Below are 25,680 nucleotides of genomic sequence, written 5' to 3'. Positions count from 1 at the left end.
CGACTAAAGTGGTGTGGATTACTTGTGAATGTTGTTTTTAATCAGTTGTTTGGACTCTCATTCTGACGGCACCCATTCACTGCAGAGGATCCATCGGTGAGCAAGGGATGCAATGCTACATTTCTTCAAATCTGATGATAAAAAACCTCATCTACTTCATGGATGGCCTGAGGATGAGTACATAACTGTTTGATATTATAGGGCCCTATGAAATCAGTTTTATTTTTTCCCATTTTTTTTTTTTTTTTTTTCAGTTTTTTTCCATTTTAATTTTTCTTTAATTAAAATCATGACACTTATACAATTTAACATCAATTTATTAAAAGTTCAACAAAAATTACATGTTTAGGACCCTATGAAATGTTTTATGTTTTTCCCACCTTATTTTTACTGTTACCAAATTCTGTGTTTTAGCATGTCTAATTATTTGAATGCATAAAAACCAACTTTTATTTATAATACAAAAACCTGATGAGTTTGATCATCAAAACAGATTTGGACAAATTCAGCATTACATCAGTTGCTCACTTATGGATCCTCTTCAGTGAATGGGTGCCATCAGAATGGGAGTCAAAACAGTTGATATAACATAAGAATAACCCAAAAATAATCTACACCACTCCAGTCCATCAATTAACATCTTGGGAAGTAAAGAGAGGCATGTTTGTGTGTGTTTTTGGCTAAAATATGAGTCTTCTATCCATAAGATCTCAAAATTTTGTCAATTTTTAGATTGTAGACTCTTATTTTGGCCAGAAGCAACCATTTAAAGTGAAAATGTCTCAATGATGAATTTGTTTCTTACAGACAAGCAGCTTTTGTCTTCTCAAAATAAGATCATTGATGGACTGGAGTGGTGTGGATTACTTATGGATTATTGTGATGTTTTTAATCAGCTTTTTGGACTCTCATTCGGACGGCACCCATTCACTGCAGAGAATCCATTGGTGAGCAAGTGAATTAATGCTACATTTCTTCAAATCTGATGATGAAACAAACTCATCTACATTTTGGATAGCCTGAAGAGGAGTACATAAGTGTTTAATGTTTATGGAATAATTCAAAATATTTAAAAAAAATCATAAATATAAATTACTTATTTTTGAAGAATAATGATTTAAATGTCTAAAAAGTATAAGAAAAAGTTATCACAATGCTTTGTACTTGAGGGTTGTCCAAGTAAAAGCACATGAAACAAACATGAATACAAAAAGTATGTTTATCAAAGGCAAAGCCTGTTCTGATGGGCAGATGAAGACTACCAAACAGCCCTATTGATCGCTGACGCTGACATCAATTCCCATCTACATCTCTCTTATTTTCTAACTGCCCTTGAGGGTCAACAATCTATTGTGATGAGAGACACTACTGGCCCTTCTAGAAGATGAACAAATAAAACACCAGCCGAGACAGAAAATAAATGTCTGCTAAATGGGTCTATTGTTTCAAACATTATAACGCTGTCTGCAAAGGACAGCATGTGTGGCCCAAGGCTTTCAAAACACGTTCCACGGAGGTCAGGGTGTGATGTCTTCTCCTGTCAGGCACTTCAACAACAGTGAAAGCAGGGAAAAGCAATATCGCAGCAACTCAACACCACCCCCAAAGCACTAAAAGCCCACGATAAACTCTGAAGGCTGACAATGAGGAAATAAATGCGCTAAATATAATTAAAACATGTTACTTGGGAACTGTGTTTGTTCTATTATTTCCCTATAAAAATCCAGCGGTAACATTTATTATGGGAAGCATCACTGTTAGCACTGCTCATAAGGATTAGGGATTTGAACAAACCTCTAACCCTATTAAATTTCGGCATGTAACTCATCTTGTACAAACATGAATGATATCTTGAATCAAGCAGCTTGTTGAGGAGAGATGTGCTATTACTTTACTAAACGATCTGACTTAAAGGAATAGTTCACCCAAAAAGATCTAGATGAGTTTGTTTCTTCATTAGAACAGATTTGGAGAAATGTAGCATTCTGTCACTTGTTCTCCAGTGGATCCTCTGCAGTGAATGGGTGCCGTCAGAATGAAAGTCCAAACAGCTGATAAAAACAACACTCACTACAGTACATCAATTAACATTGTATGAAGCGAAAAGTTGTGTGTTTATAAGAATCAAAATGCAAAATGAATGCATTTTAACTTCAAACCAAATACGAGTCCATAATGCATAATAATGCTTCAGTCAAAAAGTCCATCTCATGTTGTCATCTCACATCAAAATGCATCATATTTTCATTTAGAACTGTTTGGATTGTTTTGATTTGTAAACAATGCTATATCTGTGCATATCTCTCTTCTGAGTCAGACAAGACGTTTGTTTTTGTTTTGTTTTTTCCCTGGAGAGAGCAGTATTATGGACTAACGACTGGTACTTTAACTCAAAGCAATGGTTCAAAGTTAAAAAGGAAGTAATGACGGATTTGTTTCTTAGAAACATGCATATTTTGGCTTCACAAGATGTTAATTGATGGACTGGAGTGCTGTGAATTACTTGTGGATTATTGTGATGTTTTTATCAGCTGTTTGGACTCTTATTCTGACGGCACCCATTCACTGGAATGGATCTACTGGTGAGCAAGTGACACAAAGCTACAAGAAACAAACACATCTTCACCTTGGATGGCCTGAGGATGAGTATATTTTCATTTCTGGGTAAAATATACCTTTAAGATTGTTGCCTGTTGGATGTTAAAATGGACTAAGCATTTTACAATTTACATTAAAGGATGAACACACAAAATGTATTGAGACAGAACATTTGTACATTCCAAATGCATATTAAAGCATTTTTTACCCTTATCAGTAGCAGACATAACTGAGGAAAAAAATAAATAAATGTCCCACATTAGCTGAGCCATGCTGTCCTCTAACAACATTTAAAAGATCAACAGTTTATGTTATTATAAATAGTGCACATCTCAAACTACTGGAAGAAACCCTCTCATGGCACTGCTTTCATATGGATGAGATTAAGACGTCTGAAATCCCTCTGCTCTGACACTCACTGGATGTAATGGAAGTGACGTCGAAACCATCATGGGAGGAAAATGCAGCTTTAAAAAGAGGACAGGTCTGCGGGGGAAATACTCCTTTAAGTCGACCAACCACATATGCTCAATGTGCCCACATGAAATGTGCCCAAGTCTGCAGTAAGGACCCTCATCATATTATTCCACCTACTGATTTGATTTTTTTGCTCTGCTTGGACAGTCATACTCTCAAACGGAGGCCAGAAACACTCTGTGCAAGCATACAAATGCAAATGCTTGGCCAACGCATTCATGAGTGCCATCTTGTCGTACATACTAATGTGAATTAGTGTGTAGAATATATTTCAGGCCAAAAACGTTAGAGCTGCCTAGAAATCGTATTTCAATAATGATTATGATTTCTGCTTTGCTCAATTAATTTAGCGTAATCACCTGCGATATTTGCCCGCTGGTTATTTAGCCTGAAAACATTTCATTTTAATATGACATCTTGCATTGGTAACAAGCGTCCGTAAGTTTCTATGCTTGGGTTGCCAAATGTTAACAGCCTAAATCCCCCATCAGAACTTTTCTCTTAAATTGATACATTTTCTGCCCAGTGACATTCAATACACAGTGTACCCTAATGAAAAACATTAACATAATTTGGAATTGCTGGAGTTCATTTAGGTGGTTTAGCTTTTGGGAGAAGATTCTTGTTGTACCAGTTTTCCTAAATATATAACGAGCGTGGCAAGTCATATTATACAGTACATCAGGAAACTAGATGAAGTATGCAATTTGTCATTCTCTTGCTTTGTGCTTATGTGAAAGTGATATAAATCTAATGAAATGTGATATTAAATATCTAAAATGACTAATCTTGAGTAACAATTGTAAATTAATAATTTTTGAGAAAAATAATCGTTATTATCAGTTTAACAATTGTACTGCAACCCTAAAAACAGCTACTGTTTAGTGTTTTATTACATTTTGTAAATGGATGCAATTCAAATTGAGTTACATATTATTAAAGCGTCACAATCCGCTTTTAGACTATAGGCGCATTCCATGTCAAATCAACCAAATTTCAGAAACTTCAACTCAGAAAAACACAAATTTTTGTTTTGTCAATATTTTTTCGGAAAAAAAGGTAAACATGTATAGCGATGAAAACTGAGTAATCTACTATCTTGAAGAGGAGGGTAAAATTAGGCCTAGACGATATGACCAAAAATCCAAATCTCAATCGTAATTGAACATTTCACATCAATAAAGATTAATAAACGATTTACTGTGAGACGCAGCATTTAGGAATGTTGTTTTTTAAAATAAATAAATAAATAAATAAAACAGCAGCACAGAATGCCTGAACTGCCATGTTGCCGTCAAAAGTTGCCATACCAACCTGCTACTGTAAACAAAAGCTCACAACACTTGCCCCGTCTCCGGGGTCTTCTGATTGGTCCATTGTTTTGGAACTAACATTGATGAGTGGCGCTGCATGTAAAAGTTTAAATTCTTTTAACTTTGCAAGCCGTCTTAAAAGTACCATGCGCGAGACGCTGCAAAGAGATGAAAAATGACTGAAAAGATGGCAGCATTATTATTTATTTTTACACAGAGACTGGCAGCTCTAAAATATGCTGACTTTATTCATCTTTACGACATTATATGCCAATGGTGACCGTTCGAAAATGTGAATATGGCTCCAGACACATTTCCAGTTTCAATATTATTTATTCTTCAGACATCTCTTTTAAATACAATAAGTATGAGCTGTATACAAAGTGACCAACATTTGCTTTTTAACCACTGAAAAAGGATATTACTTCAATACTTGGACATGAAGCTGCATTGAGATCCCTATATCTCTGGGACTGAACTATACAGGGGTACGAAAAAGTGGATTTCAAAAGGAAAGTTAGTTAAGAACTATCATCTAAAACAGCATTAAGACATCTTTAATACTTCTTGAGTTACAGGAATGCAAACTTTGAAGAAAAAACTTGGAAAGTGCTTTTTTTTTCCTCTCAATTTTTGGTCACCATTGGCATATACTGCAACACAGATTGCTAAAGTCAACAGATTTTACTAACAGATCTACCAATCTGTGTGTACAAGTAACAATGATTCTGCCATCTTTCTGAAGTCATTTTTACCATCCTTTAATTTGGCTCCAAGTCTCAGATGAAAATGATCATTTTGACCCTTCTTTACAAAATAGCTGATTATTCAGTAAATATAGATCCATGACATTTACCACTTTGACTCTCTTTTTCATTTATTTATTTCTTTCACCAGATAAAAATATTAACAAATCAAAAAAAAAAAAAAAAAAACCTTTGGTTGAGTTGACATTGACCCTGTAGTACATAGCTGAAATTTACTGAAATTCAGCTACATCTTAGCGCAGGAGTTGAAGACTATCCAACCAGAGACAATGCAAGATCACAGGCATCAGATTGACTTTCTTGCACGGCCATTACTTCATAGCATGTAGCACGGAGAAGCTTTCATCAGGGGAACAGCACTTCCATTGGCAGGCACCTGATTTTGTCAATATTTTTGAGTTTCAATCTTTTCAACATTTCCTCAAACTCTTCTTATTTGCACTTTAATTGGCAGTGTGACAGACAAATGTGACAAAAAGAAACTTTAGAAGAGTAAGAACATTCATCATAAAACTAGGCCAATTCTAGTCTCACTTTAAAAATGTGTAATATCAAGTTTTCTCTAAATGAAGCCGTAGTATGATATTCCAGCTCACAGCTGGGATCAGTTCTTAAAAATGCAACACTGCACAGCTCAGTTGATTTGTTTAAGTAGTCTTGATTACACATAGACACTATGCATAATTTAATCAGATCGGCAGCATAAATCTTCAACCGTCCGGAACAAACTGTAATGTTTCAATGTTTTCGATTGCAATTAGGAATCCCTACTTGAAAACAAAATGCATGAAGTAAGTGAGTCTTGACGCAAGCTCAACATCTGTGAGGCTGACTATTTCACAAATATTAAAAATAACAGCCCAGCAATTCCTTTAAGCAATCAAAAAAGGTCAATCCAGGATCAGGCCAAAGCAAGCAGAGTAGCAGCCGAATGTCCGTAGATTCATTGTGTTTAATGAGTCACAGGGCCGCCGGAGCGTTTCCGCTTCAGTCTGCTCATAAATGTCTCGTCTTAGAGATATTTGCACAAGTGTCATCTCAGTAAAACCTCTGCTTTCATTAATATTCCCTGTCGTCTGACTGACATTTACATTGCAGCACTACAAAGGATCTTACATTGTCGTTTTAATGTAAAATCTACTCTACAACATTTCAATATGCCAAAGGACACTTGTGATTTTCATTCCCGTCAGCAGACTCAGCCAAGAACATTTCCAAGTTATATTTAACTCCAATAATCAAAGGAAGTTATGTATTTGTCTCATAAAAATGCGTATTTTTCATTATACAAAATATAATTTCTATTTTTTTTAAACTTTTAGTTTTAAATTTGATATCGTTGTCTGTCATTTAGTTAGTTTCTAAATTCAATGAACATATGACCTTGAAATGTTGCAGTCGGATTGGCTGAGCAGTCGTGGTGTACAATATTATCAAAAATGATATCTCAATATTTGTTGTGGGGTTTTTTTTTGTTTTTTTTGGATAACAATAATTAAACTATTTTGCTGAGTGTGTTTTTGTGCTGGCTGTTTTAGGCCTGTCATGGATAAGTATGAGACACTAAAACTGCCAGTCATTCATTGAGTCATTCATTCGAATGATTCATTCAAAATGGCTGATTCATTCAGAAATTAAGCAAGTGGCTGTCTTTACGAACAGATCATTGAATCATTGACAGGAACGAAACATCAGCTTTTCTCTGAGACACAAATGTTCAGCTCCAGCTTTGTTTAAAAACTATTTTAGATTTGCGAAACAGAAAAAACTAGCAATACTGTGTCTAAAATTTAACTTGAAAAGTTTTTTGAACTGTTCATAAGTCAACCTCACATTTGTGATAAATAGCAGCATTTTAGAGACGGGTTTGCAAAGAACAAGTTGTTTTGCACTGCCTTTTCCCTTCAAACACGCATTTGAGAGAGCTTTTCAAGCAACTCTTGCTGGATGGACACATTTAAAAAAATTAAACTTTTGAAAATGCACCTTGAGATTCTGTCCTATGTATGTCTTACTAGAGCAATATGACACTCACAATCACGCTGAACATCAGCATGGCAGTGATTAAGCCAAATAAACAATCCGATGAATCCAAATTAGAGCATTTGACAGCATTTTATGAACTCATCACTGCGGCTGTCAACAGAAAACCAAACTTCATCAATTAAAAGAAGTAAAGCAGGTCCACTGAACAGTTACTTACTTTCTGAAATGTCAGTTGCTTTTTTTGCGTATGCTTTTATTTCTGTAGCTCAGCAGCAGGTCAGTGTTCACGTCTTCTCTCCATCTGACAATTATTTTCAGACTCTTCAAAGTTCTTTTTCAGGCATGCAAGCTGTTTTAAGACTTGCTTTTCTTGAGTTTCTGTAACTGCCTACATTCGATACTTGCTCCTGTTTTTACATTCAACTTCAGAAGAGTGCTTCGACAGTAGTTTTAGCACTGTAATACAAAATGTAGATTTCTGCCTGTAATTCACTCTAATATTTGATCTAAATGGTTGACGGTCATTAATACAACTTAAGTGTACTTATCTGAACTCATGAATATTATACACCCAAATCCAGCATTTAATTTCAAATTCAAAATATTATAATTTTGTACAAATGCAAAACTATTTTTTCTTGTTTTGCATTGTAAATAAATGATAAATGCATGCTTTCATGCTGCTATCAAGGCCCTGAAAATATCTTGACATCTCATTAGTGATTTCATCCAGCAATCAAGTCTGTTCTGTCTTAAAATGTTAAATTAAGCTGTCAGAAATAGTTCCCCATGTAAGAGCTTCTTCAATGAAATGAGGAACAGCAAATTCACACAATGAATTTGTCAGTGACAGGAAGCTTTTAGTATTAAACACACTCACACACACACCTTCCACTCAATGACCAGCCATGGTTCATTGATTACCTTATCAGAGGAATGTCAAAAGAGAAAGGCTCGCTCGTTTCTATTTCTGTGCGGGGAGAGAGAGCAGCGAGCTTTGTGACAGTGCATTTCTGCTTGAAAGAGTATTCAAATGACACCAGCTATCTCTCAATGACGACGCACTACAACATAAACCAACAAAACAAACCGAAAAGCCACACAAGCGCTAATGGACGCTCTGCCCTTGACTAACCAGGGCATCCTTCACGCTCCAACCTTTGAGTTGTGCGAACGTCCTCCATTTAGAGACGTGTATGTGTGTGCGTTTATTGGGTTATGGTGAGAAATGCACCTTTTCTTTCAATTCAGATTGAAAGAGCAAAGATTACTGTACCCTGTGTTGCTCTTACAGACCGGTTCCAGTCATTGCATTGAGCCATATATATTTGCCGTCTATGAGCGTAAACACTTTAATAGTTCTTCTAAGCTGGTAAATGTGAATTAAATCCTTTTATGTGACTGCTATCCAAACCCTCTCACCATTAAACATCTCTTTGAATGCTATAAGGCCGGATAAAATGATACACAAAGATACATTTGAATACTCGCAGTAATTTCCTCTCGAACAGCCGAATATCAAACAAGCGTAAGGAAGTAAACACATTCAGGCTGATCCCCTATTTCCTTTAGTCAAAGACTAGGCAGGATCTAAGCCAGGATTTAATCTAAGTCCTCGCTGCACAGAGTGTTAAGAACAGCAAATTGAGCTCTACAAGAACAGACTACAGTGCAACACAAAAACCAGAGGTGCAGACAGACTGCTTGCACTACACTTTCAAAGAATTAGCCGGAAGAATGCAATGTCTGATAAACCTTATATGAAGTGAAGCCAGAGCGACTTAGAGGTTTTGTGGAAGGTCACAAATCCATCTCAGACCAGGAGAAACACAACATAAAGGGCTAAAGAGATGCTGGGATAAAACAGAAAGAAAGAAGCTGGAAGGTTCACAGAAGTAGTAGCGCATGAAACACAAAAAAGCAAATTTAGAAATTATGTCAGTATTATTTACTGATAACTTTCCTCTCCAGTAAGTTAAAACTGATAACAATCCAATCATTCAAAATCAAAAGATTCCAGACTCCAAAACATTCCAAAGAATGATTCATTCATAAATTAAGCTTCACTTCTTTTGTCATAAATGTGCAATGGAGAACCCATGCGGACATCAAGTTATCATGAATTACTAATAATGCACCAAAATTTCTGCAACGGAAAATATTTATCTAAAACAGAAAAAAACCCTCCGAAGATCCTTTTGTTGACTATAACAGTGAATTTGTGATTCTCCAGTGGTGCATTTTGACCATGTCAGTGTCCACTGTAGCCAAAACTAGGGGGTTGTAAGAAAAGATTGATAATCTTTTGATTAAATGAAGACAAAAATTAAATTATAGTTATTATAATTATATTTAATTAATTAAATTATAATTCAAATATTTACAGACAATTAAACAAATCCAGGAAAATTACTAAAATGAAAAACACGGAAAAAATATATATACACATACACATATAAAAATAAATAAATAAATAGATAAAATGAATTGCTGTTAAACTCTTAAGTTTCGTGATTTCAATTAATTAGACCTGTTTTTTGGTTAATAATATTGAATTTAACCATTAAAGTACAAATAGAGCACAAAAAAAAATTATTTCAACAAAATTAAATAACGGAATCCAGAAAAGAAATACAGGAAAAATGTCATTTGGGAATTAATATAATTAATAAAATACATGCTGTGCACTTCCCTCTCAAAAAATGAAATAAACAACAAAAACGATAAAAATAAGAGAAAAAAAAAAGCAGTTAAGAAAACATCTGATCATAGAATAAGAATACTTATGAGTTTGTGTGTGTGCGCGTGTGTATATATATATATATATATATATATATATATATAAATATATATTTATATACATATATATATATATATATATATGTATGTATGTATGTATGTATGTATGTATCGCAATGGACCCTTTTCATAAGCCTGTGATGACGTCATCATAAATCCTTTAAACTTTTTATATTTTGATTTTTAAAATATGTATGTGCACTCATAACACTACACTTTTTATTTTACAACCTTATCATCAAGTTACAAAAAAAACTAGTTAACGCTATGCAAGGGTGTTTCTAATGCCGTGTCTATGGGAGGGACAGTAAATTTGACATTGTTCACTCTTCTGACTGCCAAAATCAGTGTCTCTCATTTTTTTTCCTTTGATTGAAAGTCGTGAAAACACTATCGTGTAGTTTTTCATTTGCTATTTGAGCAAATGGGAATGCAAAAAATATGTTTATGGTACTTTCCCATTCACTGCTCTCGGATTTTACCCAAGTATGACGACTTCCGCCATGAGAAGCCCGGAAATGTGAGAAAGGTCCATATATTGTATCGTAACCGCTGTGATACGTGAAACTGCCAAATATGAAAATTCCCTTTTCTTTCATTAACGAAAGAGTGATTTTTAATCAGTGACTCATTTTAAGCATGTCAGTGTCAGAACATGGATACACTATATATTTAACTTCATGACCAAAAACAATACTAAAGTAGCTATATTAAAAAGTGTTCAGTTCAGATATCAGCAACAAACAAAAAAAAACACAACATCCTGAAGAGCACACCCAGCGTACAAGTTCAATTACACAAATTGAATTACCACTTTTTTAATTACTACAGTTTCAGTTTTTGGTTAAACGAACTGTAAATAAACCATATCATTTTGGTGCATCACTATGAATTATGACTTAAATTTCAGTCTGTTTATCACACAGAAATCACTGTAAGGCATTATAGAGCTTTAGTCCACAAATTATATGGGCTGGGTTACTTTGTTTTGTTTTTTTTGAAAATTGAAAGCTTTAGTCCTCACACACTGTAAGTGCATGAAAAAGCACCACAACATTACTTAAAGCTTCTAAGGCATGATTCAAAAAGCTTGCATTTTTGACAGAACGAAAGGTGACTGGATGAAAGAATGACAGAAGTGTAAATCAATATTTTTCTGCAACAGAGAGCTTGCATTCAATAACAACAGCTGTGTTTTGCACAATATTAGAATTACCTCTGCTTCCCACTGAGCATTTCTGAGTCTAAACAACCCAAACTTTGATAAGTTTACAAGAATCCGTCCGCTCATCATCTTATCGACAACAAGTCGCCCTATAACTGTCATGCACTGATACCCGCCAGTGGTTGTGCATTTCTCTTGTGTTGCTAGGATACAAAGCTTTTCATGTGAATCACTACAGACGTGTTATTGGTGCAGTCCTGACACTCACTCGCTTTGCGCCATTCCACACGCTCCGCACTCTAAAAATACTGAAAACCTACAATACACAAGCAGAACACAGAGCAAAACAACAAGACGGGGAGCGATTCAATTATTACTCCACCAAGAGCCCATTTCTAGAAACACACCTGCTGTGAATATTAAGATGATCATAAAGCTTATTTTATAACAGTTTAAATGCATCACGTCGCTTCACCGTGAACATTTACTCAAATATCATGGTGCTTAACAGTCGGCAGTCATACCGCACAATTCAACTAATTATTTATAATTACATTCTAATAACTCAGTTTGACAGTCAATAAGCACTACGACTAAATTAACCAAAGCAAATCTGACAAATACAAAGCGAGACTGAAATGCTGACACTGTCAAACTTAATGCTGTAGTTGTGCCATATTTCAGCCTAGTTTAAATTAATAATAAAAAAAAGAACAGAGTTAAATAACTAAGAAGACCCCAAAATGCATAATGTTTAACAAAAAAAAAAAAAAAAAAAAAAAAAAAGGACATGAATGCTGTAAATAATATTTACTCATTTTGTAGCTCCGCCCCTTTTCATCGCTGCGCTCGCTGTCTTCTGTCTTCCGTTTGTATTTCCACAGCGTGAAGGTAGGATCATACGAATTTATGAATGAACTGCTCATTTTAAAATCTTCCCGGTCTACTGACATTTGTTATGACATCCGCTTTGAACTTTATAACGCACATAATAACTTTTGTTAACTCTATGAGAAGTAAATCCACTTCACCAGCGATGTTATAGAGCTAAAGCAAAAACAGAAGTTCAAAGACAAATTTCAAAAGATGGCTACTGGCTTGTATCTCTGACACGGAAGGTCTATTTAGAAATTCAACTTTTATTTAACATTAATAATACGTGATATCATACATATTCTATAGATTCCAATAATCAATGGAATCAATAAGGAAGTTTATTGTAACTGCATGTCTGCCAGTTCATTTTGCTAGTCATGATTCAACAAAAACAAAAGTCATGTAAATACAAAGCGCAATTACAATCAGGGGCGTAGCAACACTTTTAGAAACAGGTGATTCTGTCCCCCGCACTTTTTTTGACCTAGCGCCAATATTACCTCCCGTGTTCTCTGTTTTGTTAATTAGATTTGAGTGAACTACCGTTTAGCCAATCACAGCGCGAATCTTTTGGGTGTCTGCCATGAGCTTCAAATCTTGTTGCTCTTGTGAATTTTCGTTCGTTCACCCACTTGGCTGTCTGGGGTAAAATGCAGCCTAAAAAAAAGCAGAGGACGATTACATCCTTTTTTCAAACACACAATGTGTTAAAGAATGTCGCGATGACACGAATCACACGTTTCCATGTTATGATTTAACGTCGAATGACCACAGAACCTGTTCTGTGTACCTCAGCACGTTGCGCCGAATTCAGTGCGTTCAATGCTTTCCTACTTGTTGCTTTGGGTAAAAAAGCGCCTGGTAAATGAGACATAACAGATTATCGGGTTCTGCTGTCTTTTGTTGCCCACGTGCTGCTCGCGTCCAGAGTAGAATTGCCCTTTCAAATCAAATTTGTTTTGCAACGAATATCTTATCATACTTTAGTCTTTTAATTCATTACTACTGTGGAACAAATTGCTAATATTTTAAGGAAATATACATTAATTTGTTTTCTTATACATTTAAATGATTCAGCATCTTCCATTTTATGTTCCAGTTTTTAAATAAAATTAGCTTTATGTCATACTTGATCAAATTAGTCTTTTAATTCATTGCTGCCATGTCCCAATTGGTCTGTAGGAAAGACAGGCTGCGAAGTCACTGACAGAGAGAGGGAGGACAATTGCTCGACCTCTCCAGAATGTGTACAGGTGAGATTTTATAAAAAAAAAAAAAAAAAAAAAGGACTGACTATTTTAAGGCAGTGTTTTCTTAAATGGAAATAATTGCCAATAGTTTAAGGAATTACGCATTAATTTATTTCCTTAAACATTTAAATAATTCAACAATTTTTTTTATTTTATGTACAACTGTTAAGTAGTAAGATAAACATTGTTCAAGTGTAGTGTAAATTAAATATTGTAACTATCATAAAATATCTTTTTCATATAATTTTCTACTTCATAAAAATTAAAGTATAGATTTCCACAGTGGTCTTAAAGTCCAAGTCCTGCAGTATTTTATTTATTTATTTATGTATTTTTATGAGTATGATTTCACAGAAATAGGTTCATGTAAGTTATCCTGGCATGTTCCTCAAATTGCCACTTTGGTGCTGTAAAATGCCCACTGTTCTTCTATTTAGAATTTATTATACTGTATGAACACCCTTGGGTCACATCACCATACTGTCCCCCCCACTTTTAAATTGGCTGCTACGCTCCTGGTTACAATGATCAATTACATGCTATAAATTACCAAAGATAATATATCTATAGCATGTGGACGATTTAATAAAAAGTTCTTTATTAAAACAAATCATACAACCTACTCACTTATCGGTTCTCAGCGCATTACGAATCAAACACCTGTCTCGGTTACTGAACGACTCCCTCATGAACGAATCGTTCAGACCGTATAACCGATTCAAAGTGTAAAGATCCGACTCAAATGAACGATTCTTTTCACGAATCACATACATCGCTACTCATCAGCACTGCTGTTTGTCGGTGACGTAACAGACGGGAGGCGTAAGACTGTTTAGCATGACACATTGTTGTCATTCATGTTATCCATAATTTACACAAATTTCTATAACTACTGTTCTTTTCTAAAATCTTAATGAATTTGATATGTCATCTACGCAATAGTTATTTTTTATCAACAGTGGTTAATAACTTGAAGTTACCATAGTTTATTAAAGCACTTCACTAGCATTTGAGTTAAATGATGATTTTTTTTTGTAAGTGAACGTTTGAACTAACCAGAAATGTTAAGACGCTGTCCAAATTACTTGCACTAAAGCGTAACATATTCTGTACACCTTGCATTCGCTTTATTAAATATGACAAGAAGAAACATGTTAAAAGTGTTTAAAAGCGCAGTGCGGCGCGTTGAGCGATGCGCGTAACGTTACTCTGGAACATGATGCCGCTGCGATTAAAATACCGTAGAAATGCATAAACTTACGCTTCAGTGCTGCAATGCATGAGAACGATCTCCATGTATATAAGTTGATACGAGCGCTCACCTCAGATTCAGAGCGAGGAAGTGTCCAACCCCTCCGCCGCGAACATAAACACACTCCAATCTCCGGTGCTTGACTGCTGAACTGTGCCGGGTCTGTCTCGGTGTACGGTGATGTTCCAGCGCATGCAGCACCGCCGGATAAAGGCTGGGTTTCCAGTCGGTGACTAGAAGAGCCAGTGAGCAGTAGCGCTGCTGTCAGAGCGGAGGTAAACACGAGGCATTATGGGAATCTGGAGGAGCAACGTGCTTTATCCGCGCGGGGAAGCCCACAGCGACATCTACAGGGTGCAATAATGTTTGATGCAGACACATACAAGAAGTATCATGACACTAGCGTTTTTATTTTGGCATGGTACTGTGGTAATACCGTGGTATTCTAATAAACACTGTAGAGTTTTTATAAGGATTATGCATATGCGTGTGCTGTGGAATACTGACGGATTTGCATTTGGAAAAAGCAAAGCATAGATTAAAAATAAAATACTTTAACATGAATTCAAAATAAAAAGAAATGAAGAATATGAATTATTAGATTACGGATTTGCTGGCTGTGATTCACGCACTCTTTCAAACTACTCTGAAGAGCCCAATAATGATATAATAAAACAAGAACTGAATCAGTTTTGTCTTTGTGTGCTCTTTCCTAATGAAACACTTTTGTCCTTGATGAAGGGCTTCCTTCTACAAATCACTTTTGAATTTGATTGAAGTAATTAGAATTCTAATACAGTCTATTGTCAGCTGAGCATCTGTGATTTTGTGTAATTATCCATAAATGCATATCAGATTGCAATTACCAAAGAACTCTTTAACTTGGAAAAAAAAATAAAACTTTATGAAGTTTTTGTTTCTCCAGCAAGAATGCCTGCTCCATTAAATCAATATGATGGAACTTACTTAAAATAAATTAAACACTTAAGGAAATAAATTATGAAAAACTGAAACATATTTAATTTCAGCTAGGTGCCAAGCATTTGTCATTTTCATTTAGTTTAACTTGATATGCTAAAATATCTAAAATTGAAATTGAAAGGAATAAAAACTACAACTAATAAAAATGACAAATACACACAACATTACAAAAACTAACTTACATTAAAAGACAGTATATATTAAAACAAAACTTAAATGAACTACTTAAACTATTAAAAAGATTAATTAAACTAATAATTAATTAAATATCTCTAAAATGACACTGGTTTATAACGTCAAGAATGCTGAAACAAAAATCAGTTAAATAGTTCACCCAAAAATGAAATTGTGCTGAAAATGTACTCACCCTCAGGCCATCCGAGATGTAGATGAGTTTGTTTCTTCATCAGATTTGGTAAATGCATTCCATCACTTGCTCACCAATAGATCCTCTGCAGTGAATGGGTGCTGTCAGAATGAGAGTCCAAACAGCTGATAAAAACAACACAATAATCCACAAATAATCCACACCACTCCAGTCCATCAATTAACATCTTGAGAAGCCAAAAGCTGCATGTTTGTAATAAACAAATCCATCATTAAGATGATTTTCAACTAAAATAGTAGAAAAAGTCATCTGGTCTGAATCAGGAGAGAAATATGCACAGATCAAGCACTGTTTACAAGCCACAACAGTCCAAAACAAATATGTGGGTGGATTTTGATGTAAGAGGACAACAGGAAATGGACTTTTTCACTGAAGTAAGCGTTATTATGGATTATGGACTCGTATTTTAGTTAAAAATCATCTTAATGACAGATTTGTTTAGATACGTTTAAAGGAGAACAACAACAATTCAAGAACAACAATTTACAAATAATTTACTCACCCCCTTGTCATCCAAGATGTTCATGTCTTTCTGTCTTTGTAAAGAAATGATGGTTTTTGAGGAAAACATTTCAGGTCTTTCTCCATATAATGGACTTCATTGGTGCCCCGATTTTAAACTTCCAAAATGTAGTTTAAATGCAGCTTCAAAGGGCTCTAAACAATCCCAGCCGAGGAAGAAGGGTCTTATCTAGCGAAACGATCTGTCATTTTTTTCTAAAAATAAAGATTTGTACACTTTTTAAGCACAAAAGCTTGTGTAGCACAGGCTCTGGGATGCGCGTCCACGACACTACGAATTAGTGATGGGTCGTTTTTGAACGATTCACTCATTTTGAAGGAATCTTTAATGTGACTTGGGAAGAACGAGTCGTCTCGGGGAGTGATTCGTCCAGTCGCGCATGCGCAACATCCTATTAGGTTCTGTACTGGAATGTACTGGTCTTGTTTGTAGTGTGATCAACATTTGTGTAAGCAGTAGATGTGTTAGGGAAGTAACACGTAACATTTGAATTAGATTTTGCTAAAATGAACAAAATGAATGAAATGACTCGAAAAAGGATTTGTTCTTTTTGCTGAACGAGACTCAAAGGTCGGAGTCGGTAAAATGATCCGAACTTCCCATCACTACTACGAATCACATCTAAGTTCATCATCTGTGTACTCCGGCTCAGAAAGGTCGAGTATGGCAAAAAACTCCATCTTATTTTCTCCTACAACTTCAGAATCGTCCGACATCATTGTAGCTTTTTGTTTGTAAACACAGTTTGACTTACTTGCACTTTCTTAGTCTTTGCGCGTTCGCTTTGTAAACACTGGGTCTGTAGTTCCGCCTACGTTCCGTGTGACCTTTTGATGTGATTCAATAGTACATAGCCCAGAGCCTGTGCTACACGAGCTTTTGTGCTTACAAAGTATACAAATTTTTATTTTCTAATATAAAATGACCGATCATTTCGCTAGATAAGACCCTTTTTCCTCAGCTGGGATCGTTTAGAGCCCTTTGAAGCTGCGTTTAAACCACATTTTGGAAGTCCATTATATGGAGAAAAATCCTGAAATGCTTTTCCCAGAAACCATAATTTCTTCACGACTGAAGACAGAAAGACATGAACATCTTGGATGACAAGTTGAGTGAATTACAGTGAGTAAATTACTTTTGAATTGTTGTTCTGGAAGTGGAGTTCTCTTTTAATTTTAAACTATCACGTCTGGCCAAAATATGATCCCATATTCCATATAATCATATAATAACGCCTCCTCTATTGAAAAAGTTAATCTCCTGTTGTCTCTCACATCAAAATCCAGCCACATATTTATTTTGGACTATTTTGGTTTGTAAAAAATGCTTGATCTGTTCATATTTCTCTTTATTATTTTTCAGTGGAGGAAGCACCTGGAAGAAAAGGTTTAAAGTTAAAAACATTTCAATGATGGATTGTTTCTCAAAAACAGGCAAATTTTGTTTTTTTAAGATGTTAATTGATGGACTGGAGTGGTGTGGATTACTGTTAATGTTTTTATCAGCTGTTTGGGCTCTCATTCTGACGGCACCCATTCACCACAGAGGATCCGTTGGTAAGCAAGTGATGTAATGCTACATTTCTCCACATCTGAAGAAGAAACTAACTCAACTACATCTTGGATAGCCTGAGGGTAAGTAAAATTTCAGCAAGTATTTACTTTTGGGTGAATTATTCATTTAAGAGACAACATTTTAGTACGAAGTTACACCTAAAGGAAGTTTCAAGTTGTCTTCCATAATAAGAGAAAAGCTACATTACCTATAGCAACACAAAACAATGATGAAAGTTCTACTAGTAGTTTCATTAGAAGAACAAGAGGAGGTTATTATATATATATGTTTGTAAACATAACATGCATTGATGAATTGTAAACAATAAGACCATGTACGCATACAGTAAGGTACATTTTTGATTTTAAGTGATCGTAAATCAGTGTAGCATTCTTACACCGGGCAGCACACATAAACACAGCTAATTCTGGTAGGCTTTGCCTCTCTGCCATGTAATTAATCATCATGAGGTTTTTAAAACCATAAACAGTGAATCTAATGTAGCTCTGAAATAGAGCAGAGAGCGCAAGGCCAACAAGAAAAAGCTCTGCACGTCCTGAACAGATCACGGCCCTCATGATTTATTGCACTCCTGTGCTCCTTATTCTTTTAGCTGCTGCAAAAAAGTACATAAATCCCACTCTTTTATTTGTCATCATGAGCTTTTAAGGCTGAAAAAAAATATTATTTCAACATTTTCTTTACTTTAATGCTCTCTCTTCGAAAACAGCTCCCATCAAAGGTGATAATGTATATAATACCATTACAAGAACAATAGTTTTCTCCTATGTGCAGATATTCTGCAGAAGAACCATTTTATGCTCTGTGACGTGTCTTTTAACCCGCAACTGAGCTTCCACTGAGATTTACGACGTAAAAGCACAAGGGTAGAGAGACAGACTGAATAAAGCAATGGGGGGAAAGGGAAATATGGAAGCACAAAGACTCATGCAAACAATTGTCCTCATTTGTCATACAAAGCCCACAGACAATACAGCGCTGGGAGGTTGAACTATTCATCGAGAGCAAACGATTAATCTTCAGACCAATTCAGATGACTCAGTATCATTAGTAACACACAAACTGGGAACAAATGTATGCATGTATGCACAATGCATGAAGTTTACACTTAATGGCGGCAGAAAAAATATTAAAATCATCATTTAATCAAAGATGCCTTTACATATAAGCCTAAAACAGAAACTGCTTTTCTTGTTTCATGAACAAATAGTTTTGTATTTGCCCCCACATAAATCTAACTAAATCTAAATAAATAAATAAATACACATAAGAAGCAAAGTTGTATAAAATATTAAAAAATATTTTTTTGTCTAACTGACAAATATTTTTTGTTTTTCCCCACATAAAAAAGCCAAACCACTTCAAAAGCAAAGCTGTAAAAGATTAACATGAATGTTTTTCTTGTCCCACTGACAAACAAAATCAACCAAACAAAAACATTTGAGAAGCAAAGTTGTATAAGATATCAAAATTCACATTTTTTATTGTCCCATTGAAAATATTTGTAATGTATAAAAGTATAAATACATTTCCCCTACATAAATCTAACAAAACAAACAAAAATACATTGAGAAGCAAAGTTGTTTTCTTGACAAACATTTTTTGTTTTTCCCCACATTAATGTAACAAAATCAAAACAAACAAAATCAACAAAACAAAAGCAAAGATGTATAAAATATTAACATTGACAAATATTTTTTTGTTTTCCCCCCACATAAATCCAATGAAAAAAGAAAGAAAAAGCTCTTCAAAAGTGATGTTATACGATGTTAAAATGAACATTTTTCTTGACGCATTGACAAAATGTTTTTGTTTTCCCCCACATAAATCTAACAAAACAAAAACATGTATTTAAATTAAATTAAATATGTAACAAAGCAAAAAGACTTCAAAGATATTCATGTTTTTACTTGTCTTATTGACAACTGTTAATGTTTTTCCTCACGTAAATTTGTCAAAACAAAAATAATTTGAGAAGCAAATTGTGTAAGATATTAAAATTCACATTTTTCTTGTCCCATCGACAAAATGTTTTTGTTTTTCCCCACATCTAACAAACAAAACATTTGCCACTGAGGTAAGAAAAATAAAATACTTTAAGCTAAATTTCTGCTTCTCAAATGCACAATACAGATCAATAGAAATATTTATTTATTTATTTATTTATTTTACATTGCATTGCATTGTCAGAAAAATATGTAACATAGTCAGCATCTCTCATGAAAACATGCAGGGGTGTTGATATATATATGAAAACTATGTGCTGTTTTCCGGAAGCCAGTTTGATGGGGAAAAAAACAGCCTGAGGTACGAAAGCAGAAAATCACAGACTGAACATCCAGAGGAAGAAATACTGTGTATGTGCTGTGTGTAGGATACAGTTTTTCAAGGAAAAGCCTGTGTTTACACCAGAGTCCCCTGGCAAACAGGAAGCTCTAATGTGTGATGGGTGGGAGTGTTAGTCTGTGCAAAACTGGATACAAGCATCTCTCAATAACTCGTTTTATGAGGTGTAACTTTGTGTGTGTGTGTGTTCGGCTAATGGCCTTCTGCGTTGGTGTCCAGGTGCTTTGAGTAGGAGCAGATGTACTTCATAACAAATCAAAATGGAGAAATAACTCAGAGAAACAAGAAGAAAAAACCTCATAAAAGAGCACAGGAACAGTCCATTGGTTACCTAACCGGGTGAGCTGCTACACAATCATTTCACTTCATCAGAGACCAGAGATGAAGGACGACACAACCGCTAATGCTTTCATGCTACAGATGCAGGAAAAAAAATAACTTTTTCTGAATAATTTTTACATTTTTACAATTTTAACCAACTGATCTCAAGATGATTTGATGTATGAAATCTTTTCAAGTTCACACTTATGTCATATCAAAAGTATGTATGTATATACTTAAAGATGTATTCTCTTAAAAACATATTTAAAACAGTGAATCTTATATACATCTATGTGACCCTGGACCACAAAAAATCTGAGGGTGCAAAAAAATCTAAATATTGAGAAAATTGCCTTTAAAGTTTATCAAATGAAGTTCTTAGCAATGCATTTTACTAATCAAAAATTAAGTTTTGATATATTTACGGTAGGAAATATACAAAACATCTTCATGGAACATGTTCTTTACTTAATATCCTAATCATTTTTTTGGCATAAAAGAAAAATTGATAATTTTGACACTTACAGTGTATTTTTGGCTATTGCTACAAATATATCCAAGCGACTTATGACTGGTTTTGTGGTCCAGGGTCACATATATGTACACACACACACACGCACAGTTATTTATTTATTTATTTATTCTTTTTTTTTTTTATTTAAAGTTGGAAAAGGGCGGAAATTTTTAAGTAAATTTTTGGAACCTTTCCAACAATTTGCGAAAGATTCCAAAGAATTCTGGAAAGATATCAACATTTTTGTAATGTTTTGCTGGAACTTTTCCACATCTGTGCAATCCTAATTTAAATACATTTATAAATGTATAAATTTAAAATACACTGACCAAAATTATAAATGCAACACTTTTGTTTTTGCCCCCATTTTTCATGAGCTGAACTCAAAGATCTTTTTCTATGTACATAAAAGGCCTATTTCTCTCAAATATTGTTCACAAATCTGTCTAAATCTGTGTTAGTGAGCACTTCTCCTTTGCCGAGATAATCCATCCACCTCACAGGTGTGACATATCAAGATGCTGATTAGACAGCATGATTATTGCACAGGTGTGCCGTGAATTGAATGTTCATTTCTCTACCATAAGCCGTCTCCAAAGGCGTTTTAGAGAATTTGGCAGTACATCCAACCGCAGACCACGTGTAACCACACCAGCCCAGGACCTCCACATCCAGCATCTTCACCTCCAAGATCGTCTGAGACCAGCCACCCGGACAGCTGCTGCAACAGTCGGTTTGCATAACCAAAGAATTTCTGCACAAACTGTCAGAAACCGTCCCAGGGAAAGCTCATCTGCATGCTCGTCGTCCTCATCGGGGTCTTGACCTGACTGCAGTTTGTCATCGTAACCGACTTGAGTGGGCAAATGCTCACATTCAATGGCGTCTGACACTTTGGAGAGGTGTCCTCTTCACGGATGAATCCAGGTTTTCACTGTACAAGGCAGATGGCAGACAGCGTGTATGGCATTGTGTGGGTGAGCGGTTTGCTAATATCAACGTTGTGGATCGAGTGGCCCATGGTGGCGGTGGGGTTATGGTATGTATGGGCATGCAAGTGTTAAAAATACAAATATACAAATACAAATATAAGTGTACAAATATTTGAATGATATGTCTGATAATTGATTAGAATGCATACCCGTTTCCGCCACTAAAAAAAAAATAAAAAAGGTTATTGCAACTTATTGCGGTGGCAGAAATGGGCTTCCATAGATTAGTGGCTTAAAATTCTACATAATTTCATATATAAAAAACTCTATAACACTAAAATCAATCATTTTAAATGCAACAGGTGAACTGAAGCATCTCCATATTGTAATACATAAATACATAAATACATTACGCTATTATAGATCATGCACTCCTCTAGCTTTTTTGGATGGTTTATATATTTTTTTAGAAAATTATTTGATGCAATATAAAGCAAATCCACACAGCAGTGGCACTTTCTCAAAACTGGAGCTTGCAGACACCATGAGCTTGTTTAAACTGAGGTAAATAAATGAAAGAAATGGATCAAAGAACGATCACACCAAGAGTCCAGCTTTAACAAGTAAGGCTCACCTCGAGTGTGCTCTCGTCTATCTTTGAAAAAACTCTGACTGATCAAACAGATGGCAGACTTCGGTTTGTAGATCACGCTTACAAACCGTCTTAATGATTGTGGGTGTGTGGACAAATGACAGCGTGATAGAATCAGATATCACAGATATCACTATTCGTGATGAACGAGAAGAGTTATTAAAAAATCAGAGCGTTCAAGGTGAAAGAGAACCTCGTTTGACTGAGCAATTAACATCTTTACTAAAACACAGAGAGCTGTGGATGATGTGGAGGGCTCAGGTCTTTCATTAACTGATGATTCATTACAGAAAGTGTGAATTTAGACAGTCGTGTCAGAGCTCCAGCCCTCTGACATCTACTGGGTCAAGAAATACCGATTTTATGATTATCTGAGCTTTTAATCTGATATTGATTCTTATAATCCCAAGATCAATCTTTTAATCAATGCTGTATTAAACACGTAAAAAACCTTTAAACAAAGCTAAAGCGGTTCTGATTTTATTAAAGTTGAAACTTTAATGGCAACTTTAATATGTGTCTTAATTTGTCTATAACAAATATATCTATAACAAATGAAAAATTCATTCGCAAAAACAGATAACTCTGTTCTTAAAAAAAAATGTCATTGTGCATTTAATCTCAATCTGCAGTTGGGTTATTTTGATTAAGCAAAAATAACTTAAAAATACAGCTAACTAACAATAAAACAATAAAAACATGATAAAATAATAAAAAACATGATTTTTGAAAATTAAAAAAAAAACAAAGTTATCTGTTTTTGCAAATAAACTTTAAATATTAATCATATGGAACTTGGACTGAGATTTGTATTCAAATTCAAATGTAAATTTCCATTTAAAAAGTATTAAAACGTTTATATTGGTATTATTTTATTGTTAATGTATTATTTAATTGAATTTTCAATTATTTTTTTAATTTAACATGTTTTACATAAAAAAAAATAAATGTACAATGTAATACTGTATTGTATTATTGTATTGTTAATGTATTATTGAAATTCTAATTTTAAACCCATTTCCTTATTTAAAATGTATTGTTACATTTAAAATAACACTAGAATTAGAATTTTCAAAATTGCAGCAATTTAAAATGCATTATTAAAATTTGAATCCAATTTAAAATTTTTAAAATGTATTATTACTTTTAAAAATATATATATTTAAAAATACTATTACTAAAAATGATTTAAGTAATTTATTAAAATAAAAAAGACAATTGGATCCAAAAAACAAAACAAAAAAAACGTGAATCAGAATCAGATTGAATTGGAATATCTGTGCCAATAGCTCTAAACCCATAAGCAGTTCTCTTTGATTTTGCAGGGCTCCTGGGATTTTCTCACAAGTCTTTCTCATAGCTGTAGAACATCACAGATGCTGTTGTAAAAGATTGACTACTCTTAGTGTGCCACATTTCATTTTCTTTCACTGTGTTAGCCACATCTCCAAGTACATATTCATTGCATGCGATTCAGCATAAAAGAGTGATGAAGACATTAATCAGCAGCTGTGTTATCTAATACTAAGTTCCCTTTCACATCTAATACAAGGTGTTGAGTGCCTTTCTATTCTTTATGCAGTCATTACGTTAAGATACACAACTCTCTGAGAAACAAGCCATGAAAAATCGTACGAGTGTGCCACATTTGTAGTATTGCAAGGTAATGATCAAGCTGTTTGTTTACTAGCTGCTCTCGACAAGCAGACAGAAGCTGTGTGGGAGGACGCTGAGTGTCTGGAAAGCGGCAGTATGTTCATTTGCAGAAGGCTTTACATACAAGAGACATACTCAGAAAGTAGGTTGAGTCTTAGCTGGCTCTTGCAGAAATGCTCAAGTCTTGTTTTACCGCAGTGCAGTCGTGTTCATACAGCATCCGAGAGCCAAATGTTAGAGGCAGGTGAAAGATAACCAAGAGAGATGTAGGCTGATGACAAAACCCAAAGGACACAAAAGTGACAGAACGTGGAAGCCGAAGAGGCTGATAGAGAACTGGAGGAAGGGACATGCTGGCAATGATGAGTGTTTTCATCACTGCCTCCCGTTCATTTACAGCTACAGTCAATTAGACGACGGTGTGAATAAATCACACCTCCACGTTAGCTGTAAAATGTGCACAACACGCCTGTGTGCTTAGAAATTAAACCAATAAGACAAAACACAGTCATTTTAGCAAGGGAAAAGAGGACAAAAGTTCGAGTTGGTATATTTAATTTTGATTTTGTCAACTATAATGAAGAAACGACAGAAAAATACACATCATGACTATAATTAAGCATGTTTTTGAAGAAGAAAAAGCTACACTACTGTTTTTGCTCAGAAAGTCTGCATTTATTTGTTAAAAAACACTGTAAAAATTGTGAAATATTATTGTAATTCAACACAACTGTTTTCTATTTGAATATATTATAAAATGTAATTTATTGCTGTAATCAAAGCTGAATTTTCAGTATCATTACTCCAGTCTTCAGCGTCATGTGATCCTTCAGAAATCATTCTAATATGTGACCCTGGACCACAAAACCAGTCATAAGGGTAATGTTTTTGAAATTGAGATTTATACATCATCTGAAAGCTGAGTAAATAAGCCTTCCATGATGTATGGATTGTTAGGACAGGATACAATTATTTGAAAATCTGGAATCTGATGGTGCAAAAACAACCAAAATATTGAGAAAATCGCCTTTAAAGTTGTCCACATAAAGTTCTTAATAATGCATATTACTAATCAAAAATTACGTTTTGATATATTTACAGTAGGAATTTTACAAAATGATCTTTATTTAATTTTGGCATAAAAGAAAAATCAATAATTTTGACCCGATGTATTTTTGGCTGCTGCTACAAATGTACCCCAGCGACTTAAGACTGGTTTTGTGGATCACATATGCTGATTTGCTGCTCGAAAAACATTCAATATTATCATCAACGTTAAAAACAGTTTAATGCATAAAAGTAATGAATA

The 25,680-nt window shown here is 34.6% G+C and overlaps 1 protein-coding gene across 4 annotated transcripts in view; it reads right to left on the bottom strand.

Annotated features, from left to right (window-relative positions):
- enox2 (ecto-NOX disulfide-thiol exchanger 2) overlaps window positions 1-14,702 on the bottom strand; it is a 248,229-nt gene extending 233,527 nt beyond the window's left edge. The window contains exon 1 of one of the 4 annotated variants that reach the window (XM_051127055.1): window positions 14,554-14,702. The gene's annotated coding sequence lies outside the window, so the exon portion shown is untranslated. The remainder of the gene's footprint in view (window positions 1-14,553) is intronic. The other 3 variants (XM_051127057.1, XM_051127060.1, XM_051127054.1) reach the window with 3 other exon arrangements.
- Between the last annotated feature and the right edge of the window lie 10,978 nt (window positions 14,703-25,680).

The sequence above is a fragment of the Labeo rohita genome, chromosome 14 (genome assembly GCF_022985175.1).
Source record: "Labeo rohita strain BAU-BD-2019 chromosome 14, IGBB_LRoh.1.0, whole genome shotgun sequence".
Classification (NCBI taxonomy): domain Eukaryota; kingdom Metazoa; phylum Chordata; class Actinopteri; order Cypriniformes; family Cyprinidae; genus Labeo; species Labeo rohita.
This window is presented reverse-complemented; position numbering and strand designations above follow the sequence as displayed.